Raw genomic sequence first — 24,277 nt, forward strand, 5'->3', positions numbered from 1 at the left:
ACACAATGTTCGTGAACCGTCACCTCTCGGCGTGATACTAATGGCAGCCACACTTCATATACTTCTCTCAATTGTTTGATATGTAAAGTTCGTTGAAGCGTCCTGGTCACATACAGGACATCCACCTCAAGAGCAGTGCTTCTACTGCTTCGCTGCCTCTTTTTCTGTGTATGTTGGTTTTATCACTATGCGAATTACCCTGCAACGGGTGATAGTTGATACCAGTTCTTAACATTACATGGCTGCCTTTCCATTCCAATCGTTGGAATAAATTTCTCTCATAATTGGCGTCTCCACGCGGCATGTAACGTGCAAAACAACTTGTTTTCTGTCACCTTTTTGAGGCAGTGTTTGGAAAAGTTCAAGAGCAAGTAGCCATGGAAAAAAATGATTTTCTTAGATAAATGTTCCGGCATTTGACTGCACAGATCACTTATTCTACTGCACAATCATGATTTCGGCCTTTTGTCACTTTCAAGTACCACACTCAAATACCACATTTGTTGGTATTGAAATAGATTTAATCCTCAGCTGGATGTAGCTCAGGATGATGTTATTGGTCATACACTTTTTGTTAAACATGATGCGTTCAGTCGCTTTAACCAACTTTATCTTCGTACGGTGGAAACGAAGAATTGCCTTCGGTGTTTGGCTAGGCCAACTGTTGATAATTTTACCATGGTTTGTGCCCAGAGACATGTAATTCTTTTTAAATCAAAGTTCCGCCGTTTGACGGTATAGATAGTTTATTCTACTGCACAATCATGATTTCAGCCGTCAGCCATTTTCGAATACCACATTCCAAATACCTGTTTTGCTGGTATCGAAGTAGATTTAATCCTCAGCTGGATGCAATTCGGGATCAGTTATCGCTCCTGCACATTTTGTAAAACCTGATGCGTTCAGTTGCTTTATTATTATTATTTTCGATTATTCGCATTTATAGAGAGCGTTTGAACTGATGATTGTTTATGTTTTTCCTGAGCCCAAATTTTCTTCATGTGTTCACTGTGTTGTTTCTTTCGCTCCGCTGTCCATTTTCATCCTGGTCTCTTCTGTGTTGTGGTGTCAAATTTATGTTTTTTGATGATGTTCCTGAAATCAGTTCTATTTTCTGCGTCGTTTACTGTTATGTGTGCTTGTCTGAGGTCCTATTCAACTTCTTTTGTCCATCTTGTTTTTCCCCTGCCTGAGTTGGTGACTTTAAGAATTAACTTTGACATTCTGTTTTCATTCATCCTGTGAATATGTCCGTAGAACTGCATTCTACTTTTCCTTATTGTATCCGTAATCTTGTCTGTGTATTTATATAATTCTGATGTTGGACTCTTCTTCCAGATTCCTTGCTCTTGTATCGGGCCAAAAATTTTCCTGAGAATTTTCCTTTCTTGTTTCTCTATTTCTTTGATTTTAGTTTGCCCACCTATTTGTGTTGTTTCAGATGCATGCAGCGCCTCCGGAAATACGACAGTGTTGAAGTGCCTCAGTTTTGCGTTAATGGATACGGACTTTTTGTTATGATAGTTCAACGTGAGTTTATATGCTTTCTGTAGTTTTTTTATTCTTTCCTCATTGGCCTTTAGGTTGAACCCTGATGGCTGGATGATTTCTCCCGGGTACTTAAAATGTGGTACTTGTACGATTTTCCCATGGGTTGTCACAATAGGCAATTTGTCTTGTGGCACTCTTTCTATGTACTGCGTTTTCTCATACGAGTTTTGCGGGCCAGTTCTTTGGTCAATTTCGTGTAACTTCTCTATGGCGTTAGTGGCTTCTTTTCTATTATTTGTGAGGATTGTAAGGTCATCTGCAAAATCTAAACACTTCACATGGAATCTATTATCTTTTCTAATACCAATTTGGATTCCTTTGACTTCTTTTTCCCATGTCCTGATAATTTTTTCAAGAATGATATTAAAGAGTAATAGTGAAAGTCCGTCACTCTGTCGCACTCCAGTTTGGATTTCAAGCGATTCAGAGATATCCCCCATAAATTTAACCTTGGAGACTGTGTCAGTTAATGTTTGCCGAATTATTGCTCTTGTCTTTGTGTCAATGCTGAATTCTTCCAGCGTGTTGCAGAGCGCTACTCTGTCTATTGAGTCGTAGGCCTTTTTAAAATCTACAAAAGTGACTTCTGTGTTTCGGGTGTTTCTCATCTGGAGAATCATTTTCAGATTCCAGATCATGTTCCATGCATGATCGTCCCTTGCAAAAACCAGCCTGGTATTCTCCTACTTGTGGGTCAGCTTGTTCTTCTAATCTATTCATGAGAACTTCTGATAGGATTTTATATGTGACCGGCATGAGTGAGATACCCCTGTAATTATTTGGTTCAGATTTGTCCCCTTTTTTGTTGAGTGGATGGATGAGTGAGCATTTCCATTCAGAAGGGATCTGCTCTGTTTCCCAAATGTTTAATATGATTTTGTGGATTTTTCCTGTTAATCTTTCATCATTTAGTTTCCATAGTTCTGCAATAATTCCATCTTCTCCTGGGGCTATATTGTTTTTCAGTGTCTTGATAATTTCTACTATTTCGTTGATGGTTGGTGGTTTAGCGTCGGGATTTGGTGTAGACGTCTGGTAGTGACGTGACGTCTGGTAGTGACGTCTGTAGGTCTTTCGCAGTTGAGAAGTTTGTTGAAATAGTCTGCGAGGATTTGGCAGTTATCCTTCGTGTTAGTTTCTAGTGAACCATCCGGTTTCTTGAAGCACAGATTGGGCGGCTGGTATCCTGCAATATGTTCTTTAAACGTCATATAAAAATTCCTGGTGTTGTTCTTCTTAAAGTCTTGTTCTGTCTCATCTAGTCGCCGTTTGTCATAATTTCTTTTTTCCCTCCGGAAAGTTTTCAGTGTTTTTTTCGGATTACTAGAAATTGTTGCCATTTTTCTGATGTATTGTGACTATTGAAGTTTTTCCAGGCATTGGTCCTTTCTTCTATTGTTTGGTCACATATTATATTCCACCACTTGTGTTTTCTCCTTCTCGGGGGTTGACCCAATCTCATTACGGATTTGAGGACGTCCACAAGTTCTCTCCAGTTTGTTGTGTTTGTCTGACTAATTTCCTGTAAGATGTTTTCCTTATTGAGTTTTATGCATTAGGGGTCTGGTCTCAGCACTTTGTTTGGTTTTGGCTTTTTTCTATTGTGTTGCAATCTGCTCTTTATCTGTAGATGATGGTGGTCTGATTCAAAAAATCCTCTTCAGTCGCTTTATTATTATTATTATTATTATTATTATTTTATGGCCAGCATTGAACCGCTCTTGTCATACAAAGGTTTACACAGGTCATTGTTATTCAGTAATACAATACAGTTCACTAATATTTCAATAAGACAATACAATAGTGTAGTGGTTGTACAGGGTTTATTATAATTTGTTATTATATGAAGGGTGGTTTTCTTTTCTGTCTGGTCAGTACTTCTATATTCCTTTAGATATTTTCATTCTTTCGTCGTCTGAGATCACTCAGACCTTTTATTGACCTTCGTTTGTAGCCTAGTTTGTGTGTCTTGCAGTATTCTGGGTTTCTCTGTTTTGTTTTTTAAGTCATCTACTGGAATTTGGAGTTCTCTTATATCTTCTTTCATTTCTGCGATCCATTTAATGTTTCTCTTCCTATTCCACAATTTTTCTACTATTCCCTTACTGATTGTATTTTCTGCTGCTCTCATCATATGTCCAAGGAATGAGATACGCTTCTCCCCGTTTTCCAATACCAATTTATGTGATACTGTTTACTTGTCCATGTCCTAAGTATTCTTCTTTCTACCTATAGTATTTTGTCAATTTCTGCTGTATTAGTTGTTCTGAAGATGGTTTCAGCTGCGTAAGTTATTTCTGATTAACTAACTGTTTTATAATGTTTTAATTTTGCATGTACGGATAGGCTTTTCTTGTTGTGTGTGTTTTTGGTAATGTAATTTGCTTTGTTCAGCTTTTTTATTTTATTTTGCCATGAGAGTTTCTCATTCAGACAGTAAATTACGATTTCACCTACATAATTAAATTTATAATTGTTTTGATTTCTTGTTCTCCTATTGTAATTTTGTTTGCAAGTGGTGAGTCAGTTAGCATAATCTCTGTGTTTTCAAATAATGTTCCAAGGCCGCCAATTTTTTGTGCTATTTCTTGTAGTGATTTAACTTTCCTGAACATTGTTGACTAGGAGAGCAAGATCATCAGCAAATACAAAGCAGTTTAAGTTTATTTTATTTTTAGCACTTCCAGTTCTTATGTTCTTTGGGTTATCCTTGTACCATTCTCTCATTATGTATTTCAGAGAGCAGTTGAACAATAATGGTGGTAGACAGTCACCTTGTCTTAAACGAGTTTTTATAAGGAATGGTTCAGAAATTTCTCCTCTAAACTTAACTTTCGATTTGGTGTTGGTTAGAATAAGTCCTATTAATTTTATTAGATTTCTATGCAGTTCCAGATACCTTAAAAGTTTTAGTGTTTAAGGTCTACGGAGGTAGTCATATGCCTTCTTAAAGTCTACAAATGTTATTGCGAGAGGTTTGTTCCATTCTTTTAGTATGCCATAATCAAATTTAAATTAATAATCTGCACTGCACAGCTTCTCCATGGTCTGAAACCTCCCTGGTATTCCTCTAACTCCTGTTCTAGTTGTTCCTTGATTCTTTCATATAGGATCTTGGATAAAATATTGTATGTACAGTCTAGGTGAGCGATTCCTCTGTAGTTGTCTGGATTGCTGTTATCTCCCTTCTTGTATAGTGAGTGTACGATGGCCGTGTTCCAGCGTTCAGCGAATTGTTCTGTTGTCCAGATTTTTGTTCGAGCCTTGTGTAAGGATGTCTTGACTGTGTCACACGAATATTTTCATATTTAAACAAAAACGTGATCTTCTCCACATTCCCTATAATTTTTTTGCCCTTTGAGGAATCTTTCTACTTCTTGGAAAGTTGGGGGGTCTAATTTATTATATTCGGTTTTAATTGGCTCATTTACGATGATTTGTAAGAGTTCTTTGGGCTCTTCACAATTCAAAAGTTTATTAAATGCTTTTGCCATGTTTTCAGCATTTTCTTTGTTATTGTGTACCATTCTTCCATCTTCATCTTTTAGTATTGACATCGGGGGCTCATACGGTTGTAGTTGTTTCCCAAAGATTTTGTAGTAATTCCTGGAGTTGATTTTGTGGTAATTATCTTCTGTGGAGTTTATTATGTCTTTAAAGAATCCTCTCTTCATGATCCTAATGTTTTGTGTTAATTTTTTCCTTCCGTTTATAAGGTTATGGCATTTTCTTCTGTTTTGTTTTTCTGAAACTTTAACAATGCTTGGTGTCTTTCTTCATAGAATTTGACACATTCTAGAGTCAACAATGCATGTTTTCTTCGTGGTTTCAAGGGAGCTAGATTCTCGGCTTTTTTCTTGAGACTTGGTATCAGTTCTTCTAGATCGTCTGTTAATTTAATGGTTTGTGTTATTCGTTGGTATTTGTCATTTTTAATTAGCTTATGAAGATCATACCTCCTTTTCGTTTTATTAGTGTTTTCATTCTTTTTCTTTAGTGGTGTGAATTTAATTTTAATTTTAACTAAGTAGTGGTCTGGGTCTGTGTCTACTCCTCTCAACACTTCAGTCATGATTTCGAACTTCTATCATTTTCAAGTACCACACTCAAATGTCCGTTTTGCTCGTCTTGAAATAGAGTTAATGCTCAGGTGGATGTAGCTCCGGATGATGTTACTGGTCCCACACTCTTTTTTAAACATGATGCATTCAGTCGTTTTGATCAGATTTATGATCGTGCATTGGAAACAGAAAAACATCCCCAAATGCCTGACAAGCCAAACTGTTGATAATTTTACCATAGTTTGGGCCCAGAGTCATGTAATTCTCTTGAACTGAATGGTCCGCCATTTGACGCCATATATCGTTTGTTCTACTGTACAATCATGATTTCGGCCGTGGCGATTTTCAGGCACCACACTCAAATGCCCATTTTTCTGGTGTCGAAGTACATTTAATCCTCAGCTGTATGTAGTATGGAGTGATTTTATTGTTCCTGCACCTTTAGTTAAATCTGATGCATTCAGTCGTTTTAATCAGCTTTATCTTCGCCCACTGGAAACGAATAACTTCCCCAAGTGCTTGGCTGCGCAAACTGTGGTCATAAACCATGTTATAATTATCAACAGTTTGCCTAGCCAGGCACTTGGCGAAGTTTTTCGTTTCCATCGTACGAAGATAATGTTCATTAAAACGACTGAATGCATCAAGTTAACAAAAAGTGTAGGTCCAATAACATCATCCCGAACTACTTCCAGCTGAAGATTAAATTTACTTTAAGACAGCAAAACAGGCATCTGGGTGTGGTACTTGAAAATGTCCAAAGGCAGAAATCTTGATTGTACTGCAAAACAAATGATCTATACAATAAAACGGGGGAACTTTCGTGTAAAAAGTATTACATGACTGTGGACCAAAACCATGAAAAATTATCAAAATGACCTTTTATTATAGCGTCCCGAAACATGTGCCGAGAAAAACAAACTGTCTTGAATCGTGCACCTTTGGACTTTTATCGACATTCCACTTCTGGAAATACCCAACACTCAGTAACTGTCCGATCTATGGCGTTATACACGGCTGAGTTACCTCACCTTGCCCTTTTCTCGTGCTGAGTACGAAAATATTCTATCACTTGGACCCTGCGACACTACGTTTTTCTCTGCATTCGGGGCTGTGCTCGCAATTTGTGTTTTACAGCCACCGAACATCAAGAGGTAAGAAATGCTAAAGTAAGCGATGTACTGATTACAATAAAATACGTTCGTCAACATCGAGAAGCCTAGCGACTTTCGACTGATAATGTTCTGATGCAGCCTGACATTACTCTAGACGTACCCAGACAGTTGTTTTGCGTCTAGAGGAGTCTATTTTACAATATATATCATATTTTTAATACCGTTCTGTTACCTTTAAGCTCATCAACAAGTATATTTTACTGTGAATTGTATAGGGATTCCCTTCTGTATGAAAAAATATTGACCGCCTAATTTCATCCATAAAGAATTTCACCAAAACAAACCCTCAGTGTAGGAAATGAAATTATTCATGACCAAGACTAGCAACTAGACACTTAAAAAACGGAAGTATGGTGTAATATGGTTGATATAGAGGATAATACATGTGATGCAACCTTTAACGTATTATATGTGATTGTGCAACTAAATATTTTGTAGTTACCTAACATGGAATGATGGCAACATTCAACATACAAATTCACTTGATAATGGATAGTCCACACTATCTGAAGATGAGATTTGCAGCTCCAAACCGGTAATGGCATAAATAAATTTTGTTGACTGTAACTGTTTGCTGTTCTAATTTATGTATGGACAAGGTCGGTATCATGGTAAGTTGAAGACGAGGTACAAGGAAGATGCCTCCTCGAAGACGGCTAAACAATCGGGCGTACCCTGGAAAATGTTGAGGGTAAAACCAGTGGCTGAATCTTCCACCACCAAAGACACTACAATAGTCACTTAAAACGACATTTGTCAATGCCAGATTTGGTAGCAATCTCCTCCACTAATGCTGGGGGGATTTCAGCAGAGAAGGAAGCACTACTGTCTGACATTTGCATGATGCATAACTGTGGTATATTAGTGGACGAAGAAACACACAGTGGACGAAATGACCGTCGACCGAGGGTGAATGGAATGAAATTTACCTTAGAGGGACCTAATGAGCGCTATGGGAGTGCAATTTTCGCAAAACTGGACACTGATATGTCCGCAAATATGAACCGTGTACACAACATTGAAATCCTAACAGTAGAGATTCAATCTTGCACTATTAAATCTGTTTACAAGCCACCAAATTAGGGACAAAAATTTACAAAAACTTGTGGTTTTTATTCTTAGCCAACAGAGCTGGTCACGGGTGTCATAGTACTTATTGCGGATATAAGAAGACAACCACTAATGGCGAAAACGTAGAACACTGGCCGAATTCATGGGTTTAAACCTAATGCATGATCCAAAGTTGCCCTATTTTTTAACAGTGGACGATGGAGGAGTGGCTACCATTTTGCTCACTAAATCAAGAAGCACATTGTAGAACCATTCCCATGTACATAACACCGAGGTCTTATATCTACTGTAGAAGCAGTTGTTACACCAGAAAAAGTTATAGTCAGAAGACATCTCAACTTCATAACAGTTCGGTGGGATCAATTTTCTCAGAACTTGAGTGAAGAAGTCATAAAAATCAGGCCTAATCCAGAAAATTATGAAGATTTTTCAGAGCTAATAAAGAGAACCTCTCGCAAATACATTCGAAGAGGTTATAGAACAGTGTACTTACCAGGATTTGTTAGAGAGTCAAAAGTGCTCCTTAAGAGGTATGAACAACTTTTCGAAAACAATCCATTTTCAGAAGAGACAATACAAAGAGGAGAATCATTTATCCAAGTAACATCAACATCTGGAACAGAAAAAGGGCGTAATCTCCTCTAAAGTTTGTACATGAAACGTAGTAGTCGACAAGCCTGGAAGTTACTGAGAAACCTAAGCGGTATTACTACAGTTTCAGACTCAGGAGTGATCAAGGTCACCTCTGAACAAAAAGCACACCAACTGCTGTTGAGTGAAAAAACCACAAAAAGAACAAAATCAAATGAGGTGGGAGGAGAATCATCGTCTTGACACTCCATTCACGTATGGAGAACTGAGAACTGCTATTCGTTGAATGAGAAGTAACAAAGCTGCAGGCTTGGACGACATTAGATCAGAGCAAATAAAGAACCTCGGCCTTGTAACTATCAACTGGATACTGAATGATGAACACTTGTGTTGCTAGAATGATAATTCCACATATCTGGCACAAGGCAAAAGCGGCTCCATTGCTTAAATCAGGCAAAAAACCAAATAACCCCAAGAACATCAGACCTGTCTCATTTCTGTGCCATCTGTTTAAAGTTCTGGAGGGTATGATTTTGTATCGAATTTCTGATCTGCCGACAGGAATATCATTAAAGAACAGTCAGGCTTCATGTGCTAGTCAGATAGTTAATTTAACCCAGTACATCGAGGAAGGGTATGAAAGAAATCAGATTACAAGAGTTGCCTTTATCGATATTACAGCTTATGATACCGTGAATCATAAAAACTAACAAAGAAGCAGAACACAACAACTAAGGACAACCGACTGACGCAGTTTATTGAGCGTTTACTGCTGAACAGATGATTTTTTGTCATTCTAAATGACAAAAAGAGTCAGTGGAGGATGCAAAAGAATGACCTTCCGCTGGCTCCGGGATTATATAATATTATGCCAATGATGGGCCACTCAACACAGGAACTCGGTCCTTCATGTTTGCAGACGACACAGCTGTCGCTGCTCAGGGAGCGACATTTGAAGAAGTAGAGACCAAGCTAACGTCTGTTGTGGAAGAACGTGCCATCTATTACGATCACAGCCACTTGGAACCCAATCCAGATAAAACTCAAGTGTGTAGGTTCTATCTTCGCATCAAGGCAAGGAGAAAGTTGAACATCACCTAGAATGGATGCAGTCTTAGGCACTGTGTGCAACCCCAATGCCTAGAGTTAAAGTTGGATCGTGGCTTAATCTACAAACAGCAATGTATAGATACAAGGTAGAAGCTATGCACCAGGAATAACTCTATCCGCAAGCTGACAAACATGATATGGGGAGCCCAGTGCAGCGTCCTCTGTACATCTGCACTTACTCTCTGTTTCTCTACTGCGGAGTACGTCGCACCAGTCTGGAGGAACCCTGCACATGCTAACGAAGTTGATTTGGCTCTTTATGAGACAGGCTGCTTAGTCATAGGGTGTCTAAGACCAATCCCAGTCAACAAGATCTTCCCACTCATTGGAGTATCACCTCCAGATGTAAGAAGACAAGTTGCAACAGAGAATGGGAGGAAGAAACAAGAAACAAATCCAAGATATCCATGGTTCGGAGCTCACGCCTATCCATCATAATTGAAATCCAGAAAAACCTTCCTACTTACAACAGCAGCAATTGCCTGTTTAGTAGAAGCCCGCCGAGCCGAGCTGCGGAGAACAAAGCCTACTGGAGAATTATGGTCAGCAAAAGGGAAGCCACCATCAAGCTGCCATCTCCAGTACGGGATCTGGAAGACCCTCAACAGATTGGGAACAGGGGTGACAAGGTGCAAGACTAATTTGAAGTACTGTGGTGTCAGTAATAATGAAATGATGAATTTTGTGAATGTGGAGCAAGGCAGGACGCTGAACACTTTTGGTCTGCAGTAACGTGAGAAAACGCTGTGACGTTGAATAGTCGTTGGCAGCGAATGACTCGGCCATTATGGTTGCTGAACATTAGACTCGTAAGTGCGAAATTCTCTGTGATCAATATTGAATTGCAGTTTTTATTGTATTGTGTTTTAGTATTCTCTGGACACGGATAAATAAAAGTTGAAAATATCGGTGGGGGGTGGGGCGTTGGGGGAAGGGCTTATTACCTGTCTGCAGGTAACTTGAAATAGGGGTAATGTTTGGTATTCTTTGTGGTGGGAGTGGGATATGCCAGAAGGCTATAGAAAAGAGAAGGAAGATGAGGAAGAAGTAGCTGACTGACAGGAAGAATGAGCAGAAAATGGAGCATTTTCTCAACACCAGAACGATCACGAAGCGAATCCTGAGAACAGAGAAGAGAATATATCTAACCAGTTTATTTAGAACAAGTTGAGATAGAGAGCTACAACAAGGATTCAAGATAATTTTTCCAATGCATATACAACCAAGAACGTGGATTTCAGAGCCCAGCATTTTCGTTAGAGATAAAAACTTCAACCTGATAAACGACAAGGAAAGAATTATAGGAAGATGGAGAGAATACGTCTCAGAACTTCTGAATAGCCCAGACCCAGATGGGATGCCACCTGCAGACACCACAGAGGAAAGGAAAGATGAAAAATAATGGGAAGTGACTGAACAAGCTGTGAAGATTGCAATCAAAGACCCCGAAACTACAAGGCCCCAGGTGATGACAGAATAACGGCAGAATGACCTAACAGGGAGATGATAGCTTGCACTTAGAGATATATAAGCATATCCAGTTGCTTTGGAAGAATGAGGCATTCATAGAAGAATGAAAATTGGCCATAATAAGCCCGACATACTAGAAGGAAATCAAAACGGAATGTGGTAATTACAGAGTCATCAGCTCGCTGAATGTAACCTACAAAATAATCTCTATCATTACCTTCATAAAATTACAACCATTCAAAGAGAACAACACACAGGGAAAACCAGCCTGACTTTCAACCAAACCGATCGACAGTGGATGACATTTTCACTCTAAGACAATTGTTTGAAAACCACTGGGAATATGATAGAAATTTAGTCTCTTCGTCGATTTTCAACTTGTATACGACGGCATGAACAGGAATAGCCTATAAAGTGCACTGCGTGGCATAATCCCTGAGAAGCTAGTGAGAATGGTGCAAATGTGTATGGATGGGTCAAGGGCAGCTGTGCATTTTCGAGGAGTCACGTCAGAAACATTCGAGACTGAGACAGCCTCAAGCACAGGGATGCTCTCTCACGTGTTTTGTTCAGTGTCAGCTTAGAGAAAGTAATAATGGATTTAGGCAACAGGAACAGGTTAGAGTACAGGTGGATGGTAATTTCAGTTGTCTCGCTTACACAGCTGATATAGCACTACTAAGTGAATCAATCCATGAGTTGAAAGAAATGTAACAGAAAATGGTCCACTACGCACAAAAGGTTGGGCTAAAAGTAGGTCAAGACAAAATGGAGTTCATGCAGAAGAAGACAAGACCAGCAAGAATTTCTTGAGATAGATGGCGTGACGTTCATGAGAGTTCACCACTTCAAATACTTGAGATCTTGGTTCACCAGCAACAACAGCACAGAAATGGACATTAAGGGGAAAAATAGCAGTGGGAATGAAATGCATGTATTTCGTGAGGGACACGCTCAGTTCAAATCAAATCAGCGAATACTAAGATGAGAATATATAACGCAGTGATATGTCTAGCAGTCATGTACAGTTCAGAAACCTGGAGAATGACTAAACGAGAACTATTTATATCTGGAAGAAGAGTAATAAGGAAGAAATGGGGACCGATCTTAGAAAAAGTAGAATGTAGAAGGAGGAAGAATGATGAAAACTACCCCTTGATGCAACAACCAACAATATTACAGAAACTGAAGAGCAAAAGAAACCAATGAGCGGGCCATATAGCCCGTAAACCAGAAGAAAGACAGGAGCAAAAAGCACTTGAGTGGAAACCAAACACCAGACGCCCCATAGGACGACCAAGGTAGCGTTGGATGGACGACCTGGGGAAGGACGCGATAGACCTGGGGACTGCAGACACGTGGAGCAACCGAACACAAGACAGAAAGGAATGGAGGCAGTTTGCCAAACCAGCGTGTGGTCTGCATGGCATGTGACCGCTGGGTATGTATGTCTGTGGTACTGCATTTTGATATGTAATAACGATAGTAAATATGTTTGAAACTGCTGAGTTCAGGGCCAACCACTCCATATTAGCAACGTTAGTCATTATAGGCGAAACAACGCCAATATTGTTAGTGCCAAGAAGATCATAAAAATAATGTTGATATGGATCCGAAAACTAATGAGAATATGCCGAATGGCTCGCTGCAGATTTAAAGAAATTCGAATAACACCACCAGCTCCTACTTCCGAATAATATGGGATGGAGGTAACTCGACAAGAGAGAATAAATTTGGACTGTACAAATGTTCAAAGACTTCGCTTATATCAATTAACGTCAAGCCTTATCTATACTCTTGGCTATGCTAGCTAAAGTGGGAACTTAGACAGACTGCGGCACTAAAGAGCCTGGGTTGTCCAACTTTTTCAGGAAAGAAACTTTCCTCAGAACATCCCAGCCATTGAATAACTTCTCAGTTAATAGTGAACTTCATTTTTTCCAAGGTAAACATCTGTTTCTTTTCAAAACTATACCCTCCCATTTAAATACCTACTGCTCACAGTTTTCTTGCTTCCTATTTTGCAATCGCTCAGCCACTTGACCCGAAGGACTTTCGGCCTCTCACATATTACAAATTCAGGCAAAGAAGAAAAAAGAACTCCACGCCTTCTAATTTACCAACGTAAATAATTATTAGATGTAACTTCTTTCCTTAGTCTGGGAATAGAAAGAAGAAAACTACAGAATCGGCAGTTGTGCTGTCTCCTGTAATGACGTTAATAAGAAACACTTTATTTATTTCTCTTATTTTACCAGTGTAGTTTGGGGAATTTCTTCAGATCTTATAACGGAATCAGCCTTAAAGTACACCTATCACAAAAAGCCCAATATAATCACTCAATCACTTTGTAATTGCTTTAAGTGAATTAACTGCTACAGATTCTAAAATTTTCTTAGCTACCCTCTTTATCATGGGCTGAGTCCACTCAACTTCCAATTGCACTTCAAGCCCTCTGACGGACTCGTCAGTAGGTGATACTTCCCACAGCTGTCTGCCACCTGTACCAGCCTAAATCTAGTCTGCTACAGGGCATGTGTTTTTATCCGTCTTAGATGATCGATTTAGAATTTTTATGATCGAATTACAGTAGTATTTATCTTACGAGTAAATTATGTAAGCAAAATAAACGCATATCCCGACAGTCACATGGAAACGACATCGAAGACTGATGAACAATTACAGAAACTGCAAACTAGATGCGAAGCACGAGTACAAGTATACATCAGATTCTTCTGGTTGAAATAAAATATCTCGTTCACACTTTCGACATACACACGGCCACGGGCAGCTCACTTCGTTCTTTGCTTGCCTCTGTATGAACGTCCTCATTCAATGGTAAAGCGGAAAGACTGGCGATTGCAGAGCCATTGATGATAAAAAGGGCACAGAGAGGTCATACGTGATGATAATGTGGGTCGCAATACACGCGAGACGAGCTAAATGAAATGAAGAAAGCTTTCAGTGCTGTTTACGACCTCTCGCAGCCTCACTCTAAACTACCGTATGACATTCGTCGTTGTTAATTAATTTTTCGACATGCAAGTGATAAAAAGTCAAAGTGGAGTATTCTGTTCACGTGTTACTACATCTCTGGGCGCTTTCATAACCTCTTTTTGCGAATAAACGCTATGTATGTTGCCTGGACTTACTACGCTTAAATTATTTTCTTGTGACTGTAGATGTGGAGTGACGTTTCTTACACATTTACACACAAATGCTATAGCAGTCTGCAGTCCACCTTGCCGGCTCGTAACTTCTTGAGTTTGGGCCAGTGTGGATTGCGGCGAATAATTAATTTGGTTATTTGCCTTATCTTCTCATCACACAAATTTTTAACCTTTCACAGACTTTCTTCCTCCTATCTTGACCAGGACTTTTAACTTTGGTTTTCCTGGAACCCACTGAAGTTGTAGAACCCAGTTAGAGACACGACTTGTTCCAAATTCCCTTTAATCAGTCACAAATTTGTCCACAATTTTTTTTTATTTCATCAACCTATTTCGTCGTCTCTACTAAATGGTTGCTGTAGCTGAATATTTTCTTTGTTAATTTACTCTCACTCTTTCTTAGGTATACGTTATAGAATTTCAGGTTTCCCTTGTGTATCGTGTCTGTTCTCGACAATACCTTTACAGTTCCACATTTTCTCTCTGCCTCAATTTTTTTCTGTTTTTGGTCTTCAGATCTTCCTTAAGATTTTTCTTTCTTTCTTCTCTAGCTCTTTCATTTCTCTTTTCTTGCGTAATATCACCCATTACAAATTACTCAGTCCTTCGGTCTTCACTACTGGAGTGTAATTTTTCATCCTCTCGTTGTACGAAATTGTATTCTTCTGGTATATACTGTGAGTTAAGCTATACGCTCCTTTGATCTTCCTAGCTCTTCCTTTTTTCTCTTCTACATCACGTTTTTCTGGCTGTATCCGATACCCAAGATTTTTAAGTTTCTTTACCGTCTTTTTGTTCCAAAAACTTGTTTTCAGACGCTTTTCTTTGTACACTTCTTTTCGCTGTAGACCTAATCACGTTTCCTTGTTTGTTTTTTTTTAAGATTTTTTTCGATGATGTGCATACTTTATTCTTTTACCAAAATCTCTTCATCTTCTCACTGTGGTTTTTCTTACCTTTCTCTACCCTTATTCTCTTGGATATCACACTTGGTTTACATTACTCTGATTCTTGTTCGTTGAACTTTTGAATGCAGCTCTGCCATGTAGAATTTTGTTTTTAATGCCTGTTTCATGAAGATCATTTTAAATTCAAGTATCCAACTGTTTTTAACTTTCAATGAGAGGGCAAGGTAGAGAATACATTCAGTCTGCCTATTATCGTTCATTCTGAGAATGTGACCAAAAAATTTCAATCTTATCTTCTTGAAAGTGTTCGACATTTTCTCCAAATTTTGATAGAACTCCTTAGACTTCTGTCCATCTAGATTCTCTCAACATTAATCGCACCAAAAATTTACCTTAGTATTTCCTTTCTTCTTTTTCGATGTCTTCAGTTAACAGTCTACCTCCGGTGATTACAGTCTCTGATGCATATAACGTTTGAGATATGACTGCAGTGATCTAATATTTTAATTTTGCATTACAAGATATTGATTTGTTTTTGTATGTATTCCATGTAATTCTATATGCTTTTTGTAATTTAATGATTCTTTGTTTGCTTCACTATTTAATGCAGAGCGTTGGATGATTTATACTAGGTATTGAAATTTGGATACTTCAAATATTTCACCGAACTCTGTAAACATTGGTTGTCCCTCTAGGTATCGAGGAGGATCTTCTATGTATTTCCATAATAAATTTTCAGTCCACTGATAGTTGCTATTTCATGGGGTTTTTCAAGGAAGTTAACTTTCTGTTATCTGTTGCTTGAAAAGATCGCTACATCATATGCACAAGTCAAACGAAAATAAATTGTAGTTTCACGTAGTCTGCCAGTGGTTATTCCATTTATTTCATTTTCTCACGTCCAAATTATATTTGGTAGAAGAAGACTGAATACTGTGGAGGTTAGACTGTATCCCTGCCGGACTCCTGTTTTAATATCAAAGGAATTTAACTTGGAATTTAACTTCTGAATTGGTATCAGTTAATGTTTGTTTAATCAACTGTCTTGTGTTTCTATCCATCTTAAAATCTTGCAGTATATTAAACAGTGAACATGTATCTATTGAATCATATGCTTGTTTGAAGTCCACAAAGGTGATCGTCGTTCGTCTGCCCTTACGGATTTGTAAGACAGTTTTGAAGTTGAGAACTTGTTCCACAAAGTATCTACCGTTCCTAAAACTTGATTCATAATCGCCAAATGCATTGCCCGTTTTTACTTCAAGCTTTGTGAAAGAATTTTGTAGGTAAATGGTAGCAATGAAATCTCAATCATGTTATAAATGATTTTGTGTCTAAAATAAAGCGGAGCGTAAAATAGATCAATAACCCTTCTCCTCAGGCAGAATGTTGCTTATCTTTCACTTGCTGATACTCATAAGTAGTCTTGAATAGAGTTTTTCTACGATATGATGTAGTTTTCTAGGCTTTCCTGACCATCCTCTTTTTTTTTTTCAGGTAGTGTTAGTGTGACAAATTGACGTTGGGCGCCGGTACTGGTACGGCGCAGTAGGGTTTAAACACAAGCACCACTGTTCATTTCAGCTGCAGACAACAGCAATAGTGCTGCTGCTCTTTGGAAGTACCTATGCATTAAGAGAAATACGGACAGGTCCAGCACAGCGGTTGAAGAACATGATTCGGAAGTTCGAATCAGCTGGCGATTTGGGAATTGCTTCTGGGAGAGGCCGACGATCAGTTGTGCCACAAATTGTTGGAGAAGTTACTGTTTCCATGGCTGAGAATGATGGGCGCAATATGCGATCTTCTAGCAGTGCACGAACTGTGCCACGAGACCTGAATATTCCATGGTCCATCGTGGAAAAATGCTGCAAAAAATTATGAAATAGTAGCACTAATGTGGTTCCAGGCTGTCCTGGATGCAGATGGTCGTCCCGTTGAGCTAAGTTTGTAACCTGGAACGGAAACATGGTACGATATTAACAAATGTTGCCCTCTCATGTGGAAACTAAAATGTTTTTCTTTCGATGGTTTATTCGTCATTTCTTTTCCGCATTTCCTTACATATGTTTCCAAAATTTCGTTGCCCCACAATCACTCGTTTTTCACAGGAGCCCTCTAAAGTAGCGAAAGTTTAATAATAATCAGCCATGATATTGTCTCTTCGTCTATTTACAACTCTTGAGAGAGTATCTATCGAACTATGTGTTTTATGTTTTTTTGTAATCTATGAACGCAACTACCATGTTTACTCCTGCGATTTTTCTAACTCTTATAACAATTTTGAGACAGCAATTTTTTCACAAAGGATCTATTTTTCCTAAAAGTCCCTTTAGTGATTCAACTGTACTTCTGCTATTTTTAATAAGGCATTGGAAAGTACTTTATACGAAATAATTAGCAGGGAAAGCTCACAGTAGTTATTTGGGTCGTTCTGGATTACCCTGTTATAGATATATAAATGCCCATTTCGAGTATTCAGGGATTTCCTCTTTTTTCCGGATATCACAGATCAGACGAATTGTCCCTAAACATTTATCACATTTCAGTGGTCATTCTATCTTCCTTAGGCTCTGTATTTTTTTTTACTTCGTTGATAATATCTTTCACTTTCTTTAGACTAAATAGATTTAAATCTGTTAGACGTCCTTGTAGTTTTTAAATTCCAGTCTCGTTTGCTGTTCCTTGCAGTTTAGTGTGGTTTCAAAATACATGACCATTCACTGCAAAATGCTACTAGATCATCCACTACGATGCCTAAAGCAAGAACGAGGATCTGTTGTGATGTTGACGCTTGCTTACGGCGACGAAAAACGGGAAAGGCATCAAACTGAAAAAAAAAACGCTTATCTACAGATATATGAATGCAGACTGTTTTTCGCTGCTCTTAAAAGTAAAGCATTATATTTTAAAAGATTAAATTACATTTTCGCTGCAGAATATGCATTTCCAGAAAAATATTATCTTCACTATTGTTAGAAGGCAACATTGTCTTCACCATTCACGTAGTTATGACAATATCGTAATAAGCTGCGTTCAGTACGGTTATATACACCCCAAGTCACTGATGTGTTACAGTAAACAGCCGGATTTCTGACAGGAGATTGTCTTTCCAGTGTACAGGTGTCTTACAAAAACTAATTTTTACGGCGATCAGCCGCACTGGAGAAGGAGGATCTCTCCTAAGCACTGATGACTGAAGCAAGGTCTGTGCAAGATGTGCATTGGTATTAGGTATGATATTAGCTGCGACCCCAGAGAAACATGCGATTAAGAGAAACATGTAACAATAGTTGGGAGAAGCAGCGTATAAACATCTTCCGTTATAAGGGCTGGAAGAAAATACTGGTTTATTGTGTGGTCCACCTTGTGTTTGCTCACAATAGTATCACAACCACCCATATTATTCAGAATGACTATCAGATTATTAATAATACTATCTCTAGTGATTCATGGCTTTCAGCTGATAAGCACTTTCCTGATTCTATTAAATAATGAGACATCGATATCTAACAAGGGAACCTCCCCACCGCAGCCCCCTCAGATTTAATTATAAGTTGGCACAGTTGATAGTCCTTGACAAACTGAACACAGATCAATCGAGAAAACAGGAAGAAGTTGTGTGGAACTATGAAAAAATTAAGCAAAATATACAGACGGAGTAGTCCATGCGCAAGATAGGCAACATCAAAGAGTGTGTGGGTTCAGGTGCGCCGTGGTCCCGTGGTTAGCGTGAGCAGCTATGGAAAGATAGGTCCTTGATTCAAGTCTTCCCTCGAGTGAATAGTTTATTTTTTTTATTTTCAGACAATTATTATCTGTCCGTCCGATGCGAGGTAACTGCGCCGTAGTATGGGGACGCTACACCTAAACAAATATCGAAACACACGACGTCAGTTGACTACAGCGCACGGAAGTGAGAATATTCCTGGTAACGAGGCTCCCTGGCTGGTAGTTGACTGTTCGCTAAATTGGACTAGAGTGCATTAAATACGTGAGATGTTCCCATTGGAGAGGCGCGTCCTTTCGTCTACTAATCGCATGGCTTTTCGGTGCGGTCGCAAAACACAGACACTAAATTTATTACAGTGAACAGAGACGTCAATGAACGAACGGACAGATCATAACTTCGCGAAAACAAAGAAAGTAAACGTTTCACTCGAGGGAAGACTTGAACCAACAACCTCTCGTTCCGCAGCTGCTCACGGTAACCACGGGACCACGGCGCTCCTCAGTTCAAACTCTCCTTGATGTTGCCTATCCTGCTCATGGACTACTCCGTTTGTATATTTTGCTTGTTTTTTTCATAGTTCCACACAACTTCTTCCTGTTTTCTCCATTGATCTGTGCTCAGTTTTTCAAGGCCTATCCACTGTGCCAACTTATAACTAAATCTGAGGGGGGTGCGATGGGGAGGTTCCCTTGTAAGTTACCCGACAGGAGTTGAAACAGAATTGGACAAATATTGAGAAAGGAAATTGTGGTGTCATCGCCAGACACCACACTTGCTAGGTGGTAGCTTTAAATCGGCCGCGGTCCATTAGTACATGTCGGACCCGCGTGTCGCCACTGTCAGTACTTGCAGACCTAGCGCCACCACATGGTAGGTCTAGAAAGACGGACTAGCACTCGCCCCAGTTGTACGACGACTTTGCTAGCGACTACACTGACGAAGCATCGCTCATTAGCCGAGCAGATAGTTAGAATAGCCTTCAGCTCAGTCCATGACTACGACCTAGCAAGGCGCCATTAACCGTATCTGAAGATAGTCTAATTTGTATAGTCAAGAGCGATGTACTACAAGGATGCAATAAAGTTAAGTATCCGAGGAACTGCATATTTTTCTCTATAGCATTCACCAAGTATCCTGTTCCAGAACTCACGCCAGCCGGCGTGTGTGTACGTGTGCCTTTCGGCTATTTCCTAGTGGCGTGGCTGTCTTGCTACGCCACAACAGAAATAGCTGTCATCTTGACGGAGACATTTTATTTCATTCAACAGTAGCAGTATAGGATAATTAAGGAAATTCTAAATGAGGAAGGCACAATGAAGTTTGAATGCTACATCTGAAGGAGGGAAGGTTAGAATTCAAAGTCCTATCTACATCGAGGTTACTGAAGACGGAGCACTAGCTCAGTTGATGAGAGAAAAGCTCTGGCATTTTTAAGGACCCATCACAGCATTCGCTTAAAACTACTAAAGGAACAAAAAATTACATCAGACTTGTTGGGTGGAGATTTAACACCCGCATCTCCCAAATATCTTCGTGGTCCTTAAGCGAAAAGTACGTTGGCGGCAGTAGGATCATTCTACAATCAGCTTCAAATGCCAGTTCTCTAAATTTTCTCACCTGTGTTCCTCGAAAAGAACTCCTCCCCTCCACGGATTCTCATTTGTGTTCCCGAAGCATCCCCGTACTATTTGCGTTTTGTTCGAACCCACTGGTAACGAATTTAGCAGCCTGCCTTTGAATTGATTTAATGTTTTCCTTTATTCCGACCTGGTACGGATTCCAAACACTCGAGCAATACTCAACAACAGGTTGCAATACCGTCCTACACGCGGTGTACTTTACGGATGAACCCACACATTCACAAAATTCTCCCAGGAAACCGAAGTCGACCATTCACCTTCACTACCACAATCCTCACATGCTGACTCCATTTCATGTTGCTTTGCAGCGTTACGTCCAGATATTTAAACGACATGACTGTGTCGAGCAGAACGCTACTAATGCTGTATCCGAACATTATGGCTTTGTTTTTCTTACTCACCCAAATTAACTTACATGTTTCTATATTCAGGGCTAGCTGCCATCCGTCACACCAACTAGAAATTTTGTCGAAGTCATCTTGCATCCTCCTACAATCATTCAATTTCGACACCTTGCCGTACACCACAGCATCATCAGCAAACAACGCAGATTGCTGCCCACTCTGTCCGTCAAATCATTGATGTGCTATATAGAAAATGATAGTGGACCTATCACTCTTCCCTGGACCACTCCTGATGGTACCCCTGTCTCTGATGAACACTCGCCATCGAGGATAACTTACTAGGTTCTATTATTTAAGAAGTCTTCGTGCCCTCACATACCTGGCAACCTTTTCCACATTCTCGTACCTTCTTTAAGTCTGTGGTGGGGTGCTGTGTCAAATGCTTTCCGGAAATCTAGAAATATGGAAATATGGAATCAGCCTGCTGCCCTTACCCATAGTTCGCAGTATATCATGTGAAAAACGGGAAGCTGAGTTTAGCGCGACCTCCGCTTTCTAAATCCGTGTTGATTCGTTGACATAAGCTTCTCGGTCTCAAGAAAATTTATTATATTTGAACTGAGAAAATGTTCAAGGATTCGGGAGTGAACCGTTGTTAGGAATATTGGTACGTAATTTTGCGGCTCCTTTATTTTACCCTTCTCATATATATAGGAGTCACTTGCGCTTTTCTCCAGTCGCTTGGGACTTTGCATAGAGCGAGAAACTCGCGATAAATGCAAGGTAAGTATGGGGATAATGCCGTAGAATACTCTTTGTAAAATCAAACTTTGATTCCATCTCGACCTGACGATTTATTTGTTTTCAACTCTTCCAGCTTTTTCTCTACTCCAGGGATGCTTATTTCTATGTCGTCCACACGGGGGTCTGTGCGATGGTCAAACGACAGTGTGGTTGTAGTGCCTAAAGCCGTCGGCACACGGACCTTGCTGCCGAACGTTAACGTTGAGTGTTGTGTGCTGTCCCTAGGTTAGTTAGGTTTAACTAGTTCTAAATTCTAGGGGACTGATGACCATAGATGTTAAGTCCCATAGTGCTCAGAGCAGTTTGAACCATTTTTTAACGTTGAGTGTGCCAAGTTCAAAGTGCTGCTGAACGCTCAGGAACGGTGCGACTTGTGTATACGGTACGTGGGCCCCAGCGTGGTATACGGTATCGCGACGCACTCTAGCGGCAGTTGTAGGATGTTTCCAGTTCGTAAATCACACTGTTTACTTAACGGGCGCGCGTAAAATTCCCTACGTTAGCTCTGTTAAAACGCACATGTCCTGCATCGTCCACGAAAAGGAAAGAACCATGTCCATTAAATAAGGACACAGGCTTGTAAAAGTTCCATTACAAACAGTGCGGTACTAATTTGGTTCTTGGTTATTTCATCATTCCCACATTTTAGTACAACCCCAAGGTCAGTCTTACATGAGGACTGTTCCTACCTCCCAGTTTCAGAATCTTTGCAACATGTGAATTACGAAGCGTAAAAGAAAAAGGAGCAAAATATCTTTATACAAGTAGCGCAAACTGCCCTGTAGATTAAGCCAATCGAACAAAGTCACCCCTCAAAAAATGGTTTACATAACATCAAATATTATAATATATACTTATATTAAACTAATAATAAAGTATCAGAACCCAATTAAAACGCTAATTGACGCTACTCATTGCGCTACACGAACAACGTGCGACAAGTGTTCCGTTATTTTATGTTAAGCGTTGCTGAAAACCTTAATCGTAGATATGTTACTAACTGAAATTTAATCATAGAAAGTTGTACCAAGAACAATGCGTTTTGGGTGGATCTTCAGTGCGTCGCTGCCGTCAAATAGCCTGCTCTCATAATACGCAAATTACACTACTTCTTTTGCCACGAATATGACGCTTGTGATTATTATATTGGAACGAATCACGCAGTTAACAACGGGTTTTGCAGTGATTCTCAATTTGCTGGTGCCCAGAAACGGCACATATACATATAGGCTTGAAATGGGTGCCAATATGGCGCCTCACAACTCTGTACTGAAGGAAGACGGCGTGCGTGTGACGTAGGTGGCGTTGTGCCATCTCATTGGTCAACGCTCAGACGCACGCTCAGGATATCTGACATGCCAGATATTGCTCTGCACGTTCGGAAAGACTCCCGAACGTTCTATTCCACGCTATGACGTCAGAAACTCGGCAGGCTCAACGCTCAACGTTCGGATGCACGGTCCGTGTGCCGACGGCTTAAACGCTACCCTTGACGCTCCTTTATGCGATGCAGCGACAATCGTTTTTCAGATTTCGCGTGGAAGAGTCGTATGCAATCGATTCGCGCCGAAAACATATTAAAAGTTAGCAGTTGTTGATAAAGTGTGATTTTGAAGTTTGCCGTCAAATCGTAGAGCAATAATGAGTGATTAACCTATTTATTTGCGGAGGGTGAAGGTAATTACACACGAACTAATTGAACAAATGAGTATCGTCATTCGTATTCCGCGGAATCCGTTGGCAGGCTGTATTATAACTTGAACAATTTTTAAGGTTAGCGTGAACTGTTACAGCGCAACAGTGTGGTCTTGAAAAGCAATATAGCAATGGCAAACTTCAGTGTGAAAGTGGAACCAAATTAAACTGCTAATACAAGCATGGTTGGGTCTAACTATTGCCGTAAAATATATTGCGTTCAGCTTCAATAAACGGAGTAAATGGTACGAGGCACATTCCATAAGTGAGTTTCCCTACTTCATTAAAAAACATAACATAAAATGTATGATGTTGAAATGGTTTTATTGACATTGTACAAAGTTTATGTTACTTTTCTACATAGCCTCTATGTTTTTTCTAGAATTTTTGGTAAGGTGACAAGTTTTTCCAAACCAGTGTTGTACCGGGTCGTGTCCTGTGCTCATAACCAGCTGTTAACTGTTGATGTGATTTCATGATGGCTCAAATGGTTCAAATGGCTCTGAGCACTATGGGACTTAACAGCGGAGGTCATCAGTCCCCTAGAACTTAGAACTACTTAAACCTACCTAACCTAAGGACATCACACACATCCATGCCCGAGGCAGGATTCGAACCTGCGACCGTAGCGGTCGCGCGGTTCCGAACTGTAGCGCCTAGAACCGCTCGGCCACTCGGGCCGGCAATTTCATGATCAGCATCGAAGTGCTTACCTTCAAGATAACTTTTGATTTGGGGCAACATGCAAAAATCACTTTGGGTAAGCTCTGGTGAATATGGAGGATGCGGGAACACCTCCCGGTTAAATGCTCCAGTTAAATGAACCATCATTTGTGCTCTATGAGGCCGAGCATTGTCGTGAAGGAAGATAACTTCGCTAGACAGAAGTTGAGAGCCTTTTTTATGCTAGGTCGCTGATTCCTCGAGACAGTACAGTACCTCTCTGCATACATT

The 24,277-nt window shown here is 39.8% G+C and overlaps 1 non-coding gene across 1 annotated transcript; it reads right to left on the reverse strand.

The window, feature by feature from the left end:
• Positions 1-23,919: 23,919 nt before the first annotated feature.
• Positions 23,920-24,003, reverse strand: Trnap-cgg (transfer RNA proline (anticodon CGG)). The gene has a single exon. It is a non-coding gene; the product is annotated as a tRNA-Pro (tRNA).
• Between the last annotated feature and the right edge of the window lie 274 nt (positions 24,004-24,277).

The sequence above is a fragment of the Schistocerca cancellata genome, chromosome 4, assembly GCF_023864275.1.
Source record: "Schistocerca cancellata isolate TAMUIC-IGC-003103 chromosome 4, iqSchCanc2.1, whole genome shotgun sequence".
Taxonomy (NCBI): domain Eukaryota; kingdom Metazoa; phylum Arthropoda; class Insecta; order Orthoptera; family Acrididae; genus Schistocerca; species Schistocerca cancellata.